Genomic DNA, 19,762 nt, shown 5'->3' with positions numbered 1-19,762 from the left:
GCTCAGTATTGACTTATTGATTCTACTTTCAGGCTCCATAAACACCACTGACCTTTGCCCCCTTGCACAGATCAGCCAAAAGAAGTTATTTATAAACAGTGTAATGAGTTTGATAAAAGCTATAGACTGCCATAGCAGCAACAACAAGTGCAACAGAAAGATGGCAACAATCCATGCAAGATTGGGTCAAATTGAAACCATTGTATTTACTTACGTGTTGGTTTATATGTCCGGCCGTTGTTATTTTTAGAAATAATAGCCAAATATATACAACACATTCTTTCTTCTCCTATTTTCCCCACAACAAGAACCCCATGAAGTGAGCTGGTCTGAAAGAGAGTGACTGGCCCAAGGTTGCCCAGCCTTTCATGGCTAACTCAGGACTAATTTAACAGATTTAACAGATTAACAGAGTTAGAAGGGACCTTGAAGGTCATCTAGTCCAAACTCCTGCCTAAGCCGGAGACCCTACACCATTTCTGACAGATGGCAGTCCAGTCTCTTCTTGCAAGCCTCCAGTGATGAAGCTCCCACAACTTCTGAAGGCAGCTTCTGTTCCATTGGTTGATTGTTCTCACTTTCAGAAAATTTCTCCTTACTTGTAGGTTGAATCTCTCCTTATTAGTTTCCATCCATTATTCCTTGTTTGGCCTTCAGGTGCTTTGGAAAATAGTTTGATCCTCCTCTCTGTGGCAGCCCCATAAATATTGGAAGACTGTTATCATGTCTCCCCTGGTCCTTCTCTTCACTAGACTAGCCATGACCAGTTCCTGTAACCATTCTTCATATGTTTTAGTCTCCAGTCCCCTAATCATCCTGGTTACTCTTCTCTGCACTCTTTCTAGAGTCTCAACATCTTTTTTATGGTACAGTGACCAAAACTGGATGCAGTATTCTAAGTGTGGCTTAACTAAGGCTTTATATATATTTGTATTTAGTTTGTCCAACATGTACGAGATAACAGGTATAAAAATGGACATGAACACAGGAAATGGGTAAGAATAAATGGGGACAATAGGACAGGGACAGTAGGCAAGCTGGTGTGCTTATGCACGCCCCCTTACAGACTTTTTAGGAATGGGGTGAGGTCCACGGTGGACAGTTTAAGGTTAAAGTTATGGGGGTTTGAGTGGTATTAGTATCTTACTGAACTAGACTAGTCTAGAACTCACCATCATCTAAAGCTTTCTAACCTGGTGCCTTATTCACTTAAACCAAACTGGCTCTTGAGAGTCAGTACTCTAATGCCAGGTTCCTTAAAGTGGACAATATCAACTGCTGAGGGACTGTCCATTGCTGTTGTTATTTATAGTACTATTAGCTAGAATCGTATTTATTAAATTATTTCCATGTAAATAAATAGGGAGGGGACTGTTGATAAACAATTTGAAACTTCATGAAGGGGTCGATGAGCTGAAAAGTTTTGCGAACCCTGCTCTACTGTTAGGCAGAGAAGAAGAATCACACCCACATGCATAGAGGAAGACAGAGATGACCTTAAATAAAAAATGCAGTGACCATTAATAAAATATGAACGTAGCCTGAGGACACAAGAAAGTGTGGAAAAACAAACTAAACATTGCCCCTCCTTGACTTCTGTGGGTAGAAGAGGAAGGAAAGCTGGAAACACTGACATGCTTTCAAGTGTGTTTGTTTGGGATGCTTTCAAGTCAGCTGTGACTTCTTGCAGCTTCCTGGAGAGGCCCCTGCAGTTTTCTTGGTAAGATTGTCAGAGGTGGTTTGCCATTTCCTTTTTTCTAGGACTAAAAGTGCTTGACCCACAATCACTCAGCAGCTTATGGAAGAACTAGAACTCATAGTCTAACTTTCTAGCCTGGTATCTTAAACCACTCTGAGTAACTGCCTTTGTCCGTCCATCCATCCATCCATCCATCCATCCATCCATCCATCCATCCATCCATCCATCCATCCATCTATCTATCTATCTATCTATCTATCTGACTCTCTCTCTGTGTGTGTGTGTGTGTGTGTGTGTTCCAGCATAACTCTGGAACGCCTCCAGCAATTTCAAACATATGTGGGTGTAAGACACCCCTAACACCCCTCGGGATGTGTGTTCTGTTAAGGTGCAGCCTGTTGTGCCTTAAAATGGCTTCTACTGTACAGCGCAGTGGAGTTGCCATGGTAACAGCTTCACAGTACTCTGCAGGGGTACTTTCCTGTTTTCCCAGACTAAGCTACAGTTTTATTTCTCTCTGCATATTTTCTCCATGATCAGCTCTGTATTCCTTTATCGCACATGAGCTCAACCCCTCCATCATCTTTCTTCTTAGAAAATACAATATTGTACATATGCTGATCATAGTAAAAAGGAAGTGTATAGAAGTAGTGAACCTTGCACTAATGTAAGCATACCTAGAGGATTAGATAAAGAACTACTAATCATAAATAAATAATGATGGTTCCTTTCCTGCTGAATTCCAGATCAAATTCAGCCACATTTCTGTTCACTCTGTTGGAAGTTATCCTATTGTTATCATGAATAGGGATATATTCAATCTGGAGCAATCATTTAGCAATGCACTGTATAAAAGTAGCAATAAAACAGATCTAAAAAATTTTTTTTTTTTAAAAAAAAAGGCTAAAAAGCCTGGAAAAGCAATTGATTGTCCCTCTGACCTATTGACGTAGGTAAAAATATTAAACAAAAAGTTGATAAGATATATTTTAAATAAGCCTCTCATGGGATGGAATTTTAATCAATTAGAATAGAGCTGGAAGGGATCTTGGAAATCTTTGAAACCAACCTTCTGCTCAAGCAGGAGATCCTATACAATTTCAGACAAGCAGCTGTCCAGTCTCTTCTTAAAGACCTCCAGTGAGGAAGCACCCACATCTTCTGAAGGCAAACTGTTCCACTGGTTAATGGTTCTCACTGTTAGAAACAATTTTCTTAGTTCTAGGCAGCTTCTCTCCTTGTTTCCATCCATTGTTTTTTGTCTTGCATTCTGGTACTTTGAAAAATAAGTTGACCCCATTCATCTTTATGGCTGCTCCTCAAATACTGGAGTACTGCTATCGTGCTGTTCTGACCTAGGTTTCCCCAACAGCACGAAGCCGAGTCATCGTCCCGATAAACCCCTTTTATTTAATTTACAGTGAATTCCTCTCCAGCAAAGTCTTTCCTCTTCCACAGTCTTTCAAGATAGTTCACAATTACCAGCCTTTATCAGGCTTGGAGAGTGGCCAGATCAATATCTCTCAGATGCTGCAATACTTGGCAAGAATGCAGGAATGAACTAATTGTCTCCTGCAAACACCCTTCCCCTTTCACTCCTCTTTTATTCCCTATGGGAGGGCCATTCACTGTCTACCTGTGGCCTTAATCCCAAGTCGACCCTTGTTTCTTAGCTGTTCCCTTTGTCTGGCAACTCTGCGCATGCACACACTGGGAACAGGCTCCAGCTGTTAATCTGCCTCACTGATCTCCGACTCCAAAGGCAGCTGATAAGTATCAGACAGCCCTGGGCCCATCTCTGCCTCCGACGCAGAGCACTCGTCATAGCCTTCCCCAGACTCCAGGACTGGCCCATGTTCCTCCCCAATCTCCTCACTGTCTGCCTCGGCTGCCAGCTCCGCAGATCCAATTCCTGCAGCTGTTCTTCATATGTTTTAGTCTCCAGGCCCTTAATCATCTTAGTTGCTCTTCTCTGCACACATAATGTATGCTGTTAGGTACTGGTGCGATTAAGCACTAGCAATGAACCCCAGGTCGAGGTTATAACAGAGCAACCCTGTAAAGTATACGCAGCATGCGATAGATAAAGCAACCACACTGAATAATGGATAGTAAAGTAACAAAATAAACTTTACTTTTTGAAGAATATAGCAAAATCCATAAACACCGCCAAAAAGTCATACATAGAAAAAACAGTCCAATACTACCAAGATAACTTGGATACAAGTAGCAAATAACTTACACACAGTAAGTAGTAGCAACAGTAGTAACAGTTAGACAGCAGTTATCATACATCAATCAAGAGAGAGAGAGAGCAACAACATCAGCTGCAATTTAAATGCTGTAATCTACTAATTAGCAGAGCTCCTCTCTTAAAGATACATAACATGCCTTGTGCAATATATTGTCTACCCAACTTGTTGGTTACACCCTAACATATGCAGATGTATATATTCTCTGCATGCATACATCTTTTCATACATAAGACACCAGCACTGAAGGGGTTCTCCTGTGAATCCTTGCTAAATCTCCATGGCTCATCAACCTTTTCCTCTTTCCATTTGGCTCAGAAATGGATTGGAAACCAATGCAGATAGCAAAGTACCCGCATGAGGTGACCATATCAGCTTATCCCAGTTAGTAGTCTGGCTACCCTGTTTTGAATTAATTGAATTAAATGAAGTCTCTGCACTATTTCCAAAGGCAATTGTTCCAAAGCAATCATTATCTAGGGAGAATTATCAACGGCTTCAAAAAGAATGAAAATGTATCACTCCATCTCTAACAGGGAAGCCAAAATTACCTTTTGTTTTTTACTAGCTCCAAAACTCTCTCTGCTAATTTGGGAGTTGAAACTGTTCTGCAGTTTTTCTTGTTCCAGTGAAAATCCAGTACTTTCTTGATTTTTGTCAGCCAGAGAAGCTTACAAACCAGGTTTCCTGTTGACCACATGGCAGCATCTCTTTTCCATAAGCTCCTCTCCTCTTCCTCTCTCCCCCTCCCCATTTTATTTTAAATACAGTTTGTCAATTTCTAAGGTTTGGGGGAGAAAAACCAGAGTGCCTCAGATGCTGAATTCATAAAATAATAATGCAAGTCACAAGGAAAGAAGCACCAATGTGCGAAGTCTCTGGAGTAATGGAGAAGGGCATTTACACACATACACACAAACATGTCTCAGATTAATAATTCAGGCAGCCCTGTGGCTATCTGGTTTCCAGAGATAGAGTTCTATGTCAAGCAACAAGTCGAAAAGAAGTGGATTAAAAAGAAAATTGTCAGAGTTTGTTGCAAAAATCTAATCCAGAAAGCACACACAGATAACTGATTCAGCAGGATTTATTAACTTCTTTATATACATAATAACATGTGAATAAATGTACAATACCAACAGCAGATTCTTCCAACATGGTAGAGAGGAGAGATTGGTTTCCAGTTTCAATTCAGAGAGCAGAATAGATTAGTTCTCTTGCACAGACTCAGAGCTACATGGATAAGTCATGCCCAGGCTCCAAGCCGTTTGGCATGGCTCTCAGTCACCAAATACTTCCCATTGGCTGACCCAGTTGCCCTGCCTATACATTAGCTGATCTTGTTACCATGTCCTATTCAACCCAGTTCCCAATGGCTGACCTATTTCTATGTCCTATTCCAGTTCATGAATATTCTGACAAACACCAACATATGCCTGCACGTACCTAGTCTCAAATATACCGAACGTTTTAAATGGTGCTTTTTTTAAAACTATAAAACCTGAATAAAAATACTCAGATGATCAATTATTATGTGCGCCACTGAAATTGCTGCTTGTGAACAAGACTACTTACTAAGGAGTTGGAGAGATACTGGGGGGAAATGTGCATTTTTTCTTCCCAAGCAATTGGAGAAAAACAGTATATCATAAACCCAGAGATTTATTTTATTTTCCTTTCTTTTTTCTGGAGAGGGGGAAACTAAAATAAACTGCTGGCAATATAGCAGTAGTAGTAATAGTAGCTTTTCACTGATTAATCCAAAGACCAAATCTGATTTAAACTACAATGTTACCTCTGAAGACTAAAAAAGAATACATTTGAGTATGCCTATTTTGTCAGATTAGCATATGTTTAAGACAATTCATCACCCTTGCAGGTCACCTCCATCTGCCCTAAAAAATGATATCTCGTTTGGACAGCCTGAGCTTTAAACGTGAAAGTATTGTTAACTATATTTACATTTATCCTGTAAGGAAAAGTAAGGAAATAATCTTCTTGCTGGCCGGGGAATTCTGCAGTTGAAGTCCACACGTCTTAAACCTGCTGACTTTGGGAAACATTGTTCAACTATTAGGTTCCTGGTGAGCTATTCTAACTAGTTGTGAGTCTAAATACAGGTAGTTCTTGACCTGCAATCAGTCATTTAGTGACTGGGTTTTTGTGGGGGGGTAGTTCTTTTACCTTGCTTTGCTTTGCCAGCTTTCAAACTATAACCCAATTTGAAGGGGGTGGAGGGATAGAGCAATTTGGAAGCTAAGAGTCAGCATAGGTAGAAAATCATAACGCTAACTATACAGAAGCTGCACTGATTATTAGAAGATTTCTTGGTCTAATTCAATATATTATCACTTACTAAGTCCTTTATAGCTTGTATCTTCACTACCTTTGGGACTGTCTGACCCAAGCAGGGACTTTTGTCTACTTTTTATGGACTGGAAAGATAGGCTGACAAGCACTTTGCTGGATGAAGTCAAGAGTGAGCAAGCTATGAAATGGACCTTCTTAATGGCAGCACCCTTTGGACTAGCTTGACTGTCAAAAAGCTTATTTGTGTCTCATTTATTTTGGCCACGTCATGCAGGGGAATTTACTGGAGAAAGCAATTATGTTTGGAAGAATTAGCGGTAAAAGGAAATCGGGCCCCCAAGGAACATAATGGCTGGGCACCACAACGCAGACACCAGCCACAGCATAGAATAACTCAAAGAAATAGTGCAAGATTGGAAGACGTGGAGAGAACTGACCCATAGAATCAACCAAGAGGTGATGATGTTCATCCATCGTGTTTGAAGAGGATCTAACAGGTTGTGGAGCTGTCCACAGTGTATCCGCAAGTGGCTTGTAAGGCCTATATGGAGCATGAAATGTTCTGCCACATATTGGGCAGTGATAAAAAGCCAGAGCAGCATTTGTAGCTCTGGATTTGCGGAGCGCTTGCTTCTCTTGTGCTATGGTTGTTCTTCTGTCTTCAAATGTCCGGAAGCCTTGGTGGATCAACAATTTATTTATTTATTTATTATTTATTAATTTGACTTCTTAGTCGCCCCCTCTCCCCCAAGGGACTCGGGGCAATGTACACTAGCAGCGGTCACAACAGTACAATATGGAGGAGGTGGAAATAAATAAATAAATTACAATAATTTAAACAATTAAAAACCCCAATGATAGTTAAAGTTTAAAAATTAAAATTAACAAATAAAAATGCCCAAGAGGTGGAGAAGCTCTAAATTAAGCCAGGCCGGCTAGTTGGAACAGGTGGGTCTTCAATTTCATACGGAAGGAGCGGAGGTCAGTTGTTGTCCTAATGTCTGGGGGGAGGTCATTCCAAAGGGTAGGGCCCATCACAGAGAAGGCCCTACTCCTGGGCGCAGCCCTCTGACACTCTCTGGAGGACGGCACCCAGAGGAGTCCCTCTCTGTGCGAGCGAATAGGTCGCAGGGATGTGTGGGGCAGAACGCGATCCCGCAGGTAACTAGGCCCTGTGCCATGGAGCGCTTTAAAGATGGTAACTAACACCTTGAAGCGCACCCGGTAGGCCACAGGAAGCCAGTGCAGCTTGCGCAGGAGAGGTGTTATATGGGAGAACCTCGTTCTCCCCATAATTGCCCGCGTGGCTGCATTCTGGACCAACTGCAATCTCCGGGCGCACCTCAAGGGGAACCCCATGTAGAGAGCATTGCAGTAGTCCAGGCGGGACGTCACCAGCGCGTGAGTGACTGTGCGCAGGGCATCCCGGTCCAAAAGGGGTCGCAATTGGCGCACCAGGCGAACCTGGTAGAACGCCCCCCTCGCCACGGCTGCCACATGGTCATCCATAGCCAGCCGGGCATCTAGGAGGACGCCCAAATTGCACGCCCGTTCCACCGGGGCTAATTGCTCGTCCCCGATGGCCAGAGATGGAATGTACTGGTTGAACTGGGAAGCCGGAAGCCACAGCCACTCTGTCTTGGAGGGGTTGAGCTTGAGCCTGTTGTCCCCCATCCAGACCCGCACGGCTTCCAGACACCGGGACATCATTTCGACGGCCTCGTTGGGGTGGTTTGGGGTGGAAATGTACAGCTGCGTCTCGTCAGCGTACAGATGGTATCCCACCCCAAAACCACGGATGATCTCGCCCAGCAGCTTTATATATGTGTTAAACAGGAGAGGCGAGAGGACCGACCCCTGCGGGACCCCACAAGTGAGGGGCCTCGGGGTCGACCTCTGCTCCCCTGCCAACACGCATTGTGTCCGGCCAGAGAGGTAGGAGCGGAACCACCGCAGCACGGCGCCTCCTACCCCCAACCCCTCCAGACGGCGCAATAGGATACCATGGTCGATGGTATCGAAAGCCGCCGAGAGGTCTAATAGGACAAGGACAGAGGAGCAGCCCCTATCCTTTGCCCTCCAGAGATCATCCACCAACGTGACCAAGGCCATCTCCGTGCTGTGTCTGGGTCGGAAGCCGGACTGGCGCGGGTCTAGATAATCAGATTCCTCCAGGTGACGCGGGAACTGCTGAGCCACCACACTCTCAACAACCTTCGCTAAGAAAGGAAGGTTGGAGACAGGACGATAATGTGCTAGCTCCGTTGGGTCCAGAGAAGGCTTCTTGAGCAGGGGCCTCACCACCGCCTCTTTCAAGTGCCATGTTCATTGATCTTGTGCCAGGGTTTACCAGGAGGTATCCAGGAACTTGAAGGAGCTTTCAATGTGTCTTTGTATTGCTTCCTTTGTCCCTGTGCGATCGCTTTCCTTCAGATAGCTCACCATAGAGGAGCTGTTTGGGGATGCAGTGGTCTGGCATCCTTGCAACATGGCCTGCCCAGCGTGTCTGGGCTTTCATCAGCAGGGTGTGAACTGATGGCAGGCCTGCTCTGGAGAGGACTTCTGTGTCTGGCACCATGTCTTGTCACCAGATCCTCATACATCTGCAGAGGCAGGTCATGTGGAAGTGGTTCAATTGCCTAGCGTGCCTCCTGTATACAGTCAAAGTGCCACTGGCCTACATCATGGAAGTTAGCACTACTGCTCGGTCAACTTTGAGCTTTGTAGCAAGGGTTATTCCATGGCGGTCCCAGGTAGACATGACTGAATGGATAACATCATCATCATCACCTGTCAACATGAAGATCTCTTGAGATTTTGGTAATGTTGTCTGAGATGTCAAGATATTTGAGCATTCCCACCAAAATCCTACAAGATCCTGGGTAAAACTGCCAAAATCTCCACAACTGAAACTGTTCTAGCTGTGAGAACTTGGGTGGAGGGAAAAGGACTGAGGTGAGCCAGGTCTCTCAATGCTAACAGTTTAGTGCTAACAGGTTGCCAACGCGGCACGTCACTACACGCATGTCTCAGCTAACGGCAACATCTGAGACCCTGCTTGACAGCCCTTTATATATGCCAGCTGTCAAGCAGGTAAACAATCAGAACCGAGTATGGCGCCTCCTAGTGGAGCTAGGGAACTGCCATACACAACAGAAACATTCTAAAGTTTAGGCAACTGGAATCTTTTAAGAACCTGAAATATTATCCAAACCAAAAGCACCATATTGCTAATAACATGGTCTTTATAGAATGATACTATAAAGAAACAGTTTAAAAGTAAAGGTAAAGGCCCCCCTCACACATATGTGCTAGTCATTCCTGACTCTGGGGGGTGATTCTGATCTCCATTTCAAAGCCGTAAGAGCCAGAGCTGCCTGAAGACATCTCCATGGTCATGTGGCTGGCATGACTAAATGGCGAAGGCACACGGAACGCTGTTACCTTCCCACCAAAGGTGGTCCCTATTTTTCTACTTGCATTTTTAATGTACTTTCGAACTGCTAGGTTGGCAGAAGCTGGGACAAGTAATGGGACCTCACCCCATTACATGGGGCTAGGGATTTGAACTGACGAACTGACGACCTTTCGATCGACAAACTCAGCATCTTAGCCACTGAGCCACCACGCCCCTAAAGAAACAGTTACTATCCTAATATTTTTTTCTTCAAGATGTGTTGTTGGCTTTGTGATAGAGCATTTGATTGGTAGTATGAATAGGACAACTCTTAGATATCATGACATTTCCATTAAAGGATGTGCCTGGCCCTCAAATAACAATATTCCCCCAAAACCTATTTGCTTTATATCTGCTTTGAAAGTCCTCCAGGTTTTTCACTTAAAAAAATAAATAACCCAAAGATATATTCATCAGACGGGAGAGGGTAGCTGGGGATTGCACTTATTTTTTTCTTAAACATTCCAGTTGGCCAAGGGATTTCTGACAGCTTTGTTTAAATTTTAAAACACCCTCTGCTCTCGGAGCAGAGTAATAAATTGTGCCTGTTCACTAACAAAACAGATTCCTCATCCCTTTTACAGTTCTCCCCCAGGTCCATCAACTATGCTCCAGAGAGATTTGATGGGATCTTTCTGAGCAAATTGAGAGGAGGGTGGAATTAAGTGCACTGCATGGGTAAGTCCCTTTGCACGAATAAAACGCCTGCCTTTTAATGTAGATGTCTTTATGGGAAGAATTCCTGATTCTGCTTTAAATTGTATATTTCAAGCATGTCTTTTTTCACCCTCCTGATAAAGTCCAGGATAACATAATTCTTGGAGGCCAGATTCAATTCGCATATCCAAATAATTAAAAAAAAGGTATCAGATTCAGCTACCAGCTTGTAGAATCTCAAGAGAGATTGGATAAAGCTAAAAAAGAAAATATAAGCTGGGTAATATTTGTGTTTAAACTCTTGCCTTTACAACCAGGTCAGGGAATCATATTCTCTCAACTTGAAAGCTTTGAGGCAATTATTCTTTTGTTTGTTTGTTTGTTTGTTTGTTTATTGGATTTATATGTCGCCCTTCTCCCAAAGGACTCAGGGCGGCGTACATTAAAAAAAAACATATCACAAAAGTTAAAAAGGAAATTAAATAAAGTATCCAAAAACAAACCCAATTAATATTAACAATAACATTTTAAAAATTAGATTAAAATTAACAGTTAAATTAATCATTTATTTTATTCTGTTCAAGCCAGGCTTGCTTGCTGGAAAATCCAACTTTTTAGGGCACGTCAGAAGGACCAGAGGTCGGGGATTATGTGAAGCTCCGGGGGCAACTCATTGACATAATTATCAGGCCTGCAGTCATATTTCCTTGTGGATCTCAGGCCTGCCACACTTTCTATTATTCTACTATGCATTTTTCTTTTGTGGGAAAATGGGAGGAGGGATTGTATGGTGTTGGATGATATGTAGCCAAAACAAAATTCTTCCTAGAAATCCAAGGTCATCCTTTGTCTCTGCACCTCTGCACCTGATCGAAACTGGATGGGGAGAAGCTGCAGCATGGCAGTGGAAGATTGGACCATGTGATGGACCTGTGGGTGTAGGGGCAGGAACTTGAACTTTCAATGGATGAGAAAACTTTCAGATTCAGATTTTCCCAGGTGTGCCAACATGGCTCTCTTAATAAATTGGAACTTTGAGCAATACTTTGCCTTGGACTCTGATTTAATTTTGGATGCTATTTGGAACTCTGACAGTAATCTTACAATAAAGTAGAATTAATTCAGCTGGGTATGGTGTAAACTACCTTGCAAGGCTCACTGAACCATTCCATATGATAACCTTCTCTACTGATTGACAGCTCTTCCTGCCAAGAGGCATTCCATAATGTCCTATCTGTACCTACATTCTTGAAATTTCCTCCCATTGCTCTAATCTTACCCTATAGAGAAAGCAAGAATAAGTCTGAACCCTCTACAACTGATAACCATTTAGATATTTGAAAACAGCTATCATGTCCCCCTCTCAACCCTGTCTTTTACTAAATATACCTAGATAACTGGCAACCTCAAAAAACTTGGTTTCATACCCTTTCACTAACTTCTCTGAACTTTTTACAGTTTATCAATGTCTTTTTAAAAGTGTGGTGTGCAGAACTGAATACAATAACCCAGTGAGGTCTGACCAAGGCCCAGTAGAATGTAAAATTATTTCTCGTGATCTGGACACTATGCTCCTATTGATGTTGGTCAAGGTGTTGTTGAGCCAAAGACGGTTCACTTCTCATCCAAGAAGTTTCTTCAGCTCTTACAGGAGAGTGGGGAATGGAAGGATTTGTATTCCTTGCCGACCAGCTGAAAGGAATATAAATCCTTCCATTTTCCACCATCCTGTCAGAGCTGAGGAAGTTTCTTGGATGAAACATCTTCAAACAAAAAAGAAGAAAGTCTCGTTGTCCCCTGAAAAAGCACCTTTGGGACAACCATGATCTGGATGACTGAGAATTTCTACAGACTTTTAGCTATACAATTTGAGATGAACACCCTTTGAAAGGTGTGGGAATAGGAATGGATTTCCAGAGGAAAAATTGCAGACTACAGGAACCAGGAGCACTTATTCAGGTGACCCTGAGGACAGAGATAAACCTCCAAGGGTTTCAACCACCCTCTAAAAGGATTCAAATGATCAGCTGTCTGCAAGGAATATAAATCCTTCTATTCCCCACCACCCAGTCAGAGCTAAAGAAGCTTCTTGGATGAGAAGTGAAACGTCTTCAAAAGAAAAAACACGAAAGTCCAGTTGCCTCCTGAAAAAGCACCTTTGGGACAACCATGACTTGGATGACTGAGAATCTGCACAGACAGGATGCTATTGGCATTCTTTGCGGTTGTATTACACTGTTGGAAGATGTTCAACTTGTGACCCACCATAAGGCCTTGTCACATGTGCTTCTCCTGAGCCAGATTTTCCTTGTATTATACATATTCCTTTCCTTTTTTTTATACCTAGATGCATGACTTTTCATTTCTCCTTCTTAAATTTCATTCCATTTGTTCCTACCTACTTTTCTAGTCTATTTTTTAAAATGTCATTCTTCCCAAGTATTAGTTACTTCTCCTAACTTTGCATTGCCTGCAAATTGAGTAAGTGTTTCCTCAACTCCCTTTTCCATACATATCTATCCATCATCTATCTATCTATCTATCTATCTATCTATCTATCTATCTATCTATCATCTATCCATCCATCCATCCATCCATCCATCCATCCATCCATCCATCCATCCATCTATCTATCTATCTATCTATCTATCTATCTATCTATCTATCTACCAATCATCTATCAGTGTGTGTGTGTGTGTGTGTGTGTGTGTGTGTGTGTGTGTGTCTGTCTGTTCCAGCATAACTCTGGAATGCCTCGAGCAATTTCAATCAAACTTGGTACACAGATGACTTACCCTCTGGAAAAAAAATATTGTGGGGGTAAGACACTAACGTCCCTTGTGAGGGGAGGGTGTTCTGTTAAGATGCAGCCTGTTGTGCCTTTAAATGGCTTCTACAGTACTGCCATAAAATGGCTTCTACTGTGCAGCGCAGTGGAGTTGCCATGGTAATGGCTTCACGGTGCTCCACAAGGGGGCTCCCTCTGGTAAGAGAGAAAATCCAACATTAGAAATTACGTTTGGACCAGACATTTTCCCCCTATAAATAAATACCTGGGCAATGCCGGTTTATCAGCTGGTTGTTTATAAAAATGTTGAGCAGCACATAAGCTAGGACAAAGTCCACTGAAAATATCTTTCCATGTATATTTGGCTTGTCAAACTCATATTTGACCATTTTGTTAATAAGCATGCTTTTGTGAGAGACCTTATCAAAAGCCTTGCAAAAGTCAAGATATATTCTATCCATGGCAATTCCTTAATCAACAGTCTAGTAACTCTATCATAAAAGGAGTTCAAGTTAGTCTGGCATAGTTTGGCATAAATCCATGCTGGCTCCTGTTAATTAGTGAATTCATTATCTTGACTAACTATACTATTTAATGCACTCATTATGCCACATAAAGGGTTATTATATTATGCTTGTCAGCACTCCTTTTATACACTATATGTCTTAGTATTCAATGCTACAGTATGTATGATTATATGACTATGAATTATTGCCATTATTTTGGGGGCTTCTTTTTTGCAATCAATATACATTTGTTATCATATGACACTTTCTTCACCATATCTATTTCTATGAAAGTATACTTTAGCACTCTTAATCTATGAAAGCATTGATGAACATAAGGGCTGGAAATAGCAACAATAACAAGAAATGAGTTAATTTCCATACATTGTATGAATAAAGCCATCTTGAATATAGAATATAGAGCTGGGAAGCATCCAGCCTGGTAGGGAGGAGGAACCAAGTGCAGATCTAGTCTAGAATCATTGCACAATCGTAAAAGGGACTGCTCTCCCTGAATTCCTTGGAGCCTTATCTAATTGTTCTCAAAGGAAAGCTACCAGACTGGAGAGATTCCTGCATTATAGGCAGAACATAATAAAGTTGAACTTGAACTAGTTTGAACTCTGCACATGTAGATCTGGTTGATTGCATATGACACAGACTCACTCGCAACTTTCCCTTCTTAACTATACACAGAAGGTAAAAGCAAGTAGTATAAGCTTCCTATGCAATTCATAATGAAATAATGATGAATTTCTAACGAGAATTGTAGATGTGAGGAACATTGATTGCCTGCTAAAATAGAGGTGCCCTTGAACATTACTATTATCTGGTCTAAAAGGTAACTTTTTTGTTCTGGTTTCTGAAAGCATATAAGTAACAAATTATTATTACATTATAAGCCTAACTTGTGAAGCTGGATTTCATAAGTCAAATGTTTCTGGTGTCAGAAGTCATTTGTACCGCCTATGACCTTATCCTTTTGACTAGAATGACTAAATGCCAAATGTCTTCCCTTAAAAGCATATGATTTTCACAGCTTCCCCCATAAGCCTTCCCCAAAGGTCATACCCTAACAGATAATAGCTTATTACTGGCCACAGAACAATGCACATGTGGCTAGTCACAATATCTCTTTCCATCAATTACAGAACTATAGGGCTGTAGAAAATGTTATCAGCTTTTTCATCCAAATCCTTCTCAAGGTAGATTATAGGGTACATAATTATTTCAATATTGCATACAGGTACTCTTCAACTTGGTTTGTTTCTAGTATACCGCAAGCAATTCGGATTTCTTGGCTAAACCCAGGTTTGTTGGAACTAATCGTGTTTGATTTTTTTGTTTGTTTATCCATCTGAATAAAAGACTGTTACTGCCCTGTTATAAAAAGGGGGTTGTTTTATTCACGAGTAAATGTCTTAGCATTACTTGAGAAGGCTGGATTAGAACACTTAGCCGTTTACAGTGTCAATATATTGCCCTCAACAATCTGGATCCACATTTTACCAATCTTGGAAGGATGGAAGGCTGAGTCAACCTTGAGCCAGGCAGAATCGAACTTCTGGCAGTTGGCAGAGTTAGCCTACAATACTGTAACCATTGTAATCATTGCATCACCACGCTTCCACTTAGTGATGGAAGCTCCCAACTATGGTCATAAATTGAGAAATATCTGAAAACATGCATAGCAGGTGCCCATTTCTTGATGGTTCAATGTATGCTTTTGCCTTATTCTGGTTAAACAATACCTTTGCGCTCATATCATCACATTTTGATTCCCTTTGATGTCTCAAGAGTGTCCATATATTCCATATATTCTTACGATGACTCCATTTTATGGATTATAATTAGATATTTTCTTTTTACAGAAGCATATTTCAGAAACCACGTCAATGAAAACTCCTTCTTCCTTATGGGACAGCAGAATGAAAATCCTTATTTTCTTCTTGACTATCCTGGCTGAGTGCATGATAATTGCAGGTGAAATCTTTTGGTTACTCCAGTGATACAATAATCTCAGCCTCCAGACAGGGCGAAAAAAGGAAGCGTACGAAGCCTGATTGCTCATCTCAGTGGAAAGAAGAATTAGTCTGAAGGCTAAGGAAAAGCACAGCCTGTCAACAACCTGACAGAGGCACTGAAGCAAAAACCATACAAGCAAGGCAGATAATGGGCCTACTGCCAAGGCACACAAAACCCATAAGGGCAAAAGCCATTTATTAATCCTTGATAGTCTTGATAGTTTAGCTGAATGGAAATTACATCATGAAAAGATTCAAGGGCAGCTCTGACCAACCTTAGGTTCCAAAAAAGACTCTGTAAGACCCAGAGGCCTCTTTTGACCAACATTTTCTCTTTCATCTTTACTTTTTTAATACTTAATGCTTATTTTCTCAAAGCATAGTTGATTCACACGCTGTACAGGAAAGGCATGGACTGTAGATAGGTATGGATTCCCAGGTGTCTTTTTTGTCTAGTGATGTGGGCTCCTAGTAGAAGTATAATCATGCTGGAAAAAAGGCTGAATGAGATACAAGTAACTTATTAACTCACACATTAGTGGATCTTTGGTTATGATGTGTCAGCCCCATCAAAATTCTGAATGCAGACAGAACTACAAATTTGGGGCGTGTAATGATGTATAACTATATAAATATAATGATGAAAATAGCTAGGAATCATAACCAGGTCTACATCATGGCCAAAAATAGGTTGAGAGAGGGTTAATAATATGATCACTATATATGTATACTTTTTTTCTTTCAAAAGGAAGGAGGAGGATATATGTTAAAATTAAGGATGTATATTGAAATGGAATTATAAATAAAATCAGCATAAAATGGAGCTCGCTCAGAGGCTGAAATACACCAAGTAAATGAGATGAAGAGTGTAAAGTAGAGGAGAAAGGGAAGAAGAGTGGGATAAGAGAGAGGGCAGGGGGGGAAGGAGAGGAGAAAGAAGGAGTGGAAAGGGGAGAGAGGAGAAGGAGAGAGGAAGGGGAAGTAGAGAAGGGTGACAGAGGGAAGAAAGGAGGTAGGGAGGAGGAGAAGAGAGGGAGAAGAAAGTGATAGATAGGGTATAAATATGGTGTATGGAGAGTAGAAGAGCCAATAATCATTTTGGGGGGTTGATGATAAGACAAATTGATGTAAACATTTAGCAATATAATATAATGTTGGTTATGTAACAATATGCATGTGGTTATTTGATATGAAAATGAAAAAAAAACACGTTTAATTGTCAACATTCTGAATGCAAACTTACTACAAGTGTGTAGACACAACATCTGGGATGGGAAACAAACAACACAAATATGATGTCTGAAATGGTATAGGATTCCCTGCCTAGACAGGGGGTTGGACTAGAAGACCTCCAAGGTCCCTTCCAACTCTACTATTGTATTGTATTGTATTATGATGAGGAGGAGGAGGATTATTCATCAAATCCATCAAATTGTTTTTGATTCCTATGATTCCTGAATGAGATTGAATCTTCATACTGTCTGTGCTGTTCACAACCACCTATGAAAATAATCAACTACCCTACCTTTCTGATTATGGACCATCAATCATTGTTGACTCTTGGTGATAAGATAAATAAATTTTCTTCATGATGATCTGTTCCTAACAAGATCCTTCAACAATGAACTAACCACCATTGTAACTGACTCCATTAACCTTGCTACTGGTTATCCTTTTTTCTTTCCTTCCACCTTTCCAAGCAATAGACCCTTTTCTAGAAAGCTGGATCTTTGCATAATGTGTCCAAAGTAGGATCATTTGAGCCTGGTCATTGTGCCTCAAGTGAAAACTCTGAGTTGATTTGCTCAATGATCCATTTCTTTGATCCATTTGTTTGAAAGCTGCAATAACACTTTCTATCCTGCTTCTTCATACGCCATAGATTGACACAAATAAATACCATGGCTTGCATGATTCTGATCTTTGTAGGCATAGACACATCTGCTGAGCCCAAGGGTGAGGTTAAATGCATTGTTTGGCGTCTCTACACTTCTTAGGTAAGAGACCTATCATACTTTTCAGAGTATAAGACGCACCGGAGTATAAGATGCACCAAAATTTTGAAGACGTAAATTAAAAAAAAGTTTTTGCACTCTGCAGACCTCCCAAGCCCTCTGCACGCCTCATGTTTTTGTGAAAAACAGGGCCTTCAGAGAGTTTGAGAGGCCTGCAAAGTGCTCCTAGGGGGTGAGGGGACAAAAACGGCCTATTTTTCACTCATTTTTGCCCTCCCTAGCCCCCAAGAGTACTCTGCAGCCTCCCAAACCCTCTGCACATCCATTTTGGTGAAGAGGGTGGGGTTTGGGGAGGCCAAAAATGCTGTTTTCAGTGTATAAGACGCACCCAGATTTTCACCCTCTTTTTTGGGGGGGGGAAAGGTGCGTCTTATACTCCAAAAATATGGTAAGTCCAGCCTCTCTTGAAGTCTGTTGACTCTGACCCATTAGTAGATCAGATTCTTATGAATAGGTAGCATGGGAAAAACTCATAGTGCCTTTAGAGCTCTATGCTGGCTCCTAATTTCTTGTCTCTGACAATATCAAAGTATTCCAATATCTTTTCCATGGCTGTGCTAGGAGGTTTTCTTGCTATTTTGCTGGTTCTTCTAGCTACTTGCATTTTCACAAAGAGTTCTGGATTAACCAACACAACAAGGATCATCAGATCCCTTCTTTCTTTTCTTCCCTGCTTTTGATTGATGATTGATGCTTTTGATTGATGATTGATGCTTCTCTTCAAAAGTGATTGCAATACCTCACATCAGAAATAGCTGACAAACCAATCTGAGAAAATAAACAAACATCCCTGAACTTTCAGTCTTTTCATTGTCTGGCAGATGAAACTTCTGCATGCAGAATTGAGATGGATATTTCGTCATCCCTCTCTAGTTTTGATTCAAAGATGTCCAAAAGCTTGAACAGTACCATATCCCAGTGGTGGGTTGTTCTTACTATCACTACCGGTATGCTGATCGTGCACTCATGCATTCTGTTTGTGCACACGCCTGACTTGGGCTGTGCACGTGTGCACAATTCATCCTCCCTGCGACAACCAGCTGATTGTTGGGGCTCGCACAGGCACCGCACGCTGTGCACGCATGAGTACTTTGCCATTTCCCATAAAAACTGGTATAGAGTGTGGGTGGGCAGGTGGGCCAAAAGAGCCACCGTACCGGTACGCTCTCACCTGCTCCGGGCCACTACTGGTATCCCCGGACCGGACCTGCAGCAACCCACCTCTGCTGTATCCCCTTCTTTTGAGTCAATCATGAATTTGGAAAGCATAATGCTTCAGGGATGCTTCCAAAACAGGCTTTATATTTACTAACACTGAAGCCTGGTTTTATGATCAGTGTTGTACTGGTGTAAAAAAAGTTTTAGCCATAGCATTACTTCCTACAGATCCCTGTATTAGGATAAACGCCTAATTACTTCCTGCAAAGGCTCTCTGTGAAATTCCCTTGTCAGTTTCCTTTTCTCACAGGGGTGGGTCATTAATTCATTGTTATCTTTCATTGTAAATTAATCTCTTAATAGTTAAATATTATTTAAAGACTATTAAAAAAGCTCCATTAGAGCAAGGCTGCATTATGGCTGAGGATCTTTTATGAACATTCTGAGAAAGAGAAAATAGTGCCCCTCAGCTGTTTTTTTTCTTTAACTAGATGGTACAGAAACGAACAATTTGTGATCTTCTGCATTTGTTCCTGAACTACAAGGACCAGCATCCCTTATTACCTTCCTAATGAGCTTCTTGGTAGTGTCAACACAGAAACCTGTTGTGGGCCAGCAGGAGCTGTTGGAGCTGCAACCAGACTCTGACAGGGAGGGGCCTTATGAGTCGGTTCTGGAAGATGTGGAGGACCCTGGACAGGGTTCCAACTCTGAGCAGGGATCAGAGAGGCTGGTTGGCCACCAGGAGGCGCCTGAGGCATGGAGCAGCAGTGAAAGCCAAAGGGAGTGTGCTCCTGATGTCATGCCTTGGAGCAGTGGGGAGGAGACAAGGGAATGTGCTCCTGACATCATGCATTGGAACAGTGGGGAGGAGACAAGGGAGGTGGTTCTGGATT

This window comes from Natrix helvetica (genome assembly GCF_964273705.1).
Source record: "Natrix helvetica genome assembly, chromosome: 5".
Lineage (NCBI taxonomy): Eukaryota > Metazoa > Chordata > Lepidosauria > Squamata > Natricidae > Natrix > Natrix helvetica.
The sequence above is the reverse complement of the archived record's forward strand: the minus strand, read 5'-3'. Positions refer to the sequence as shown.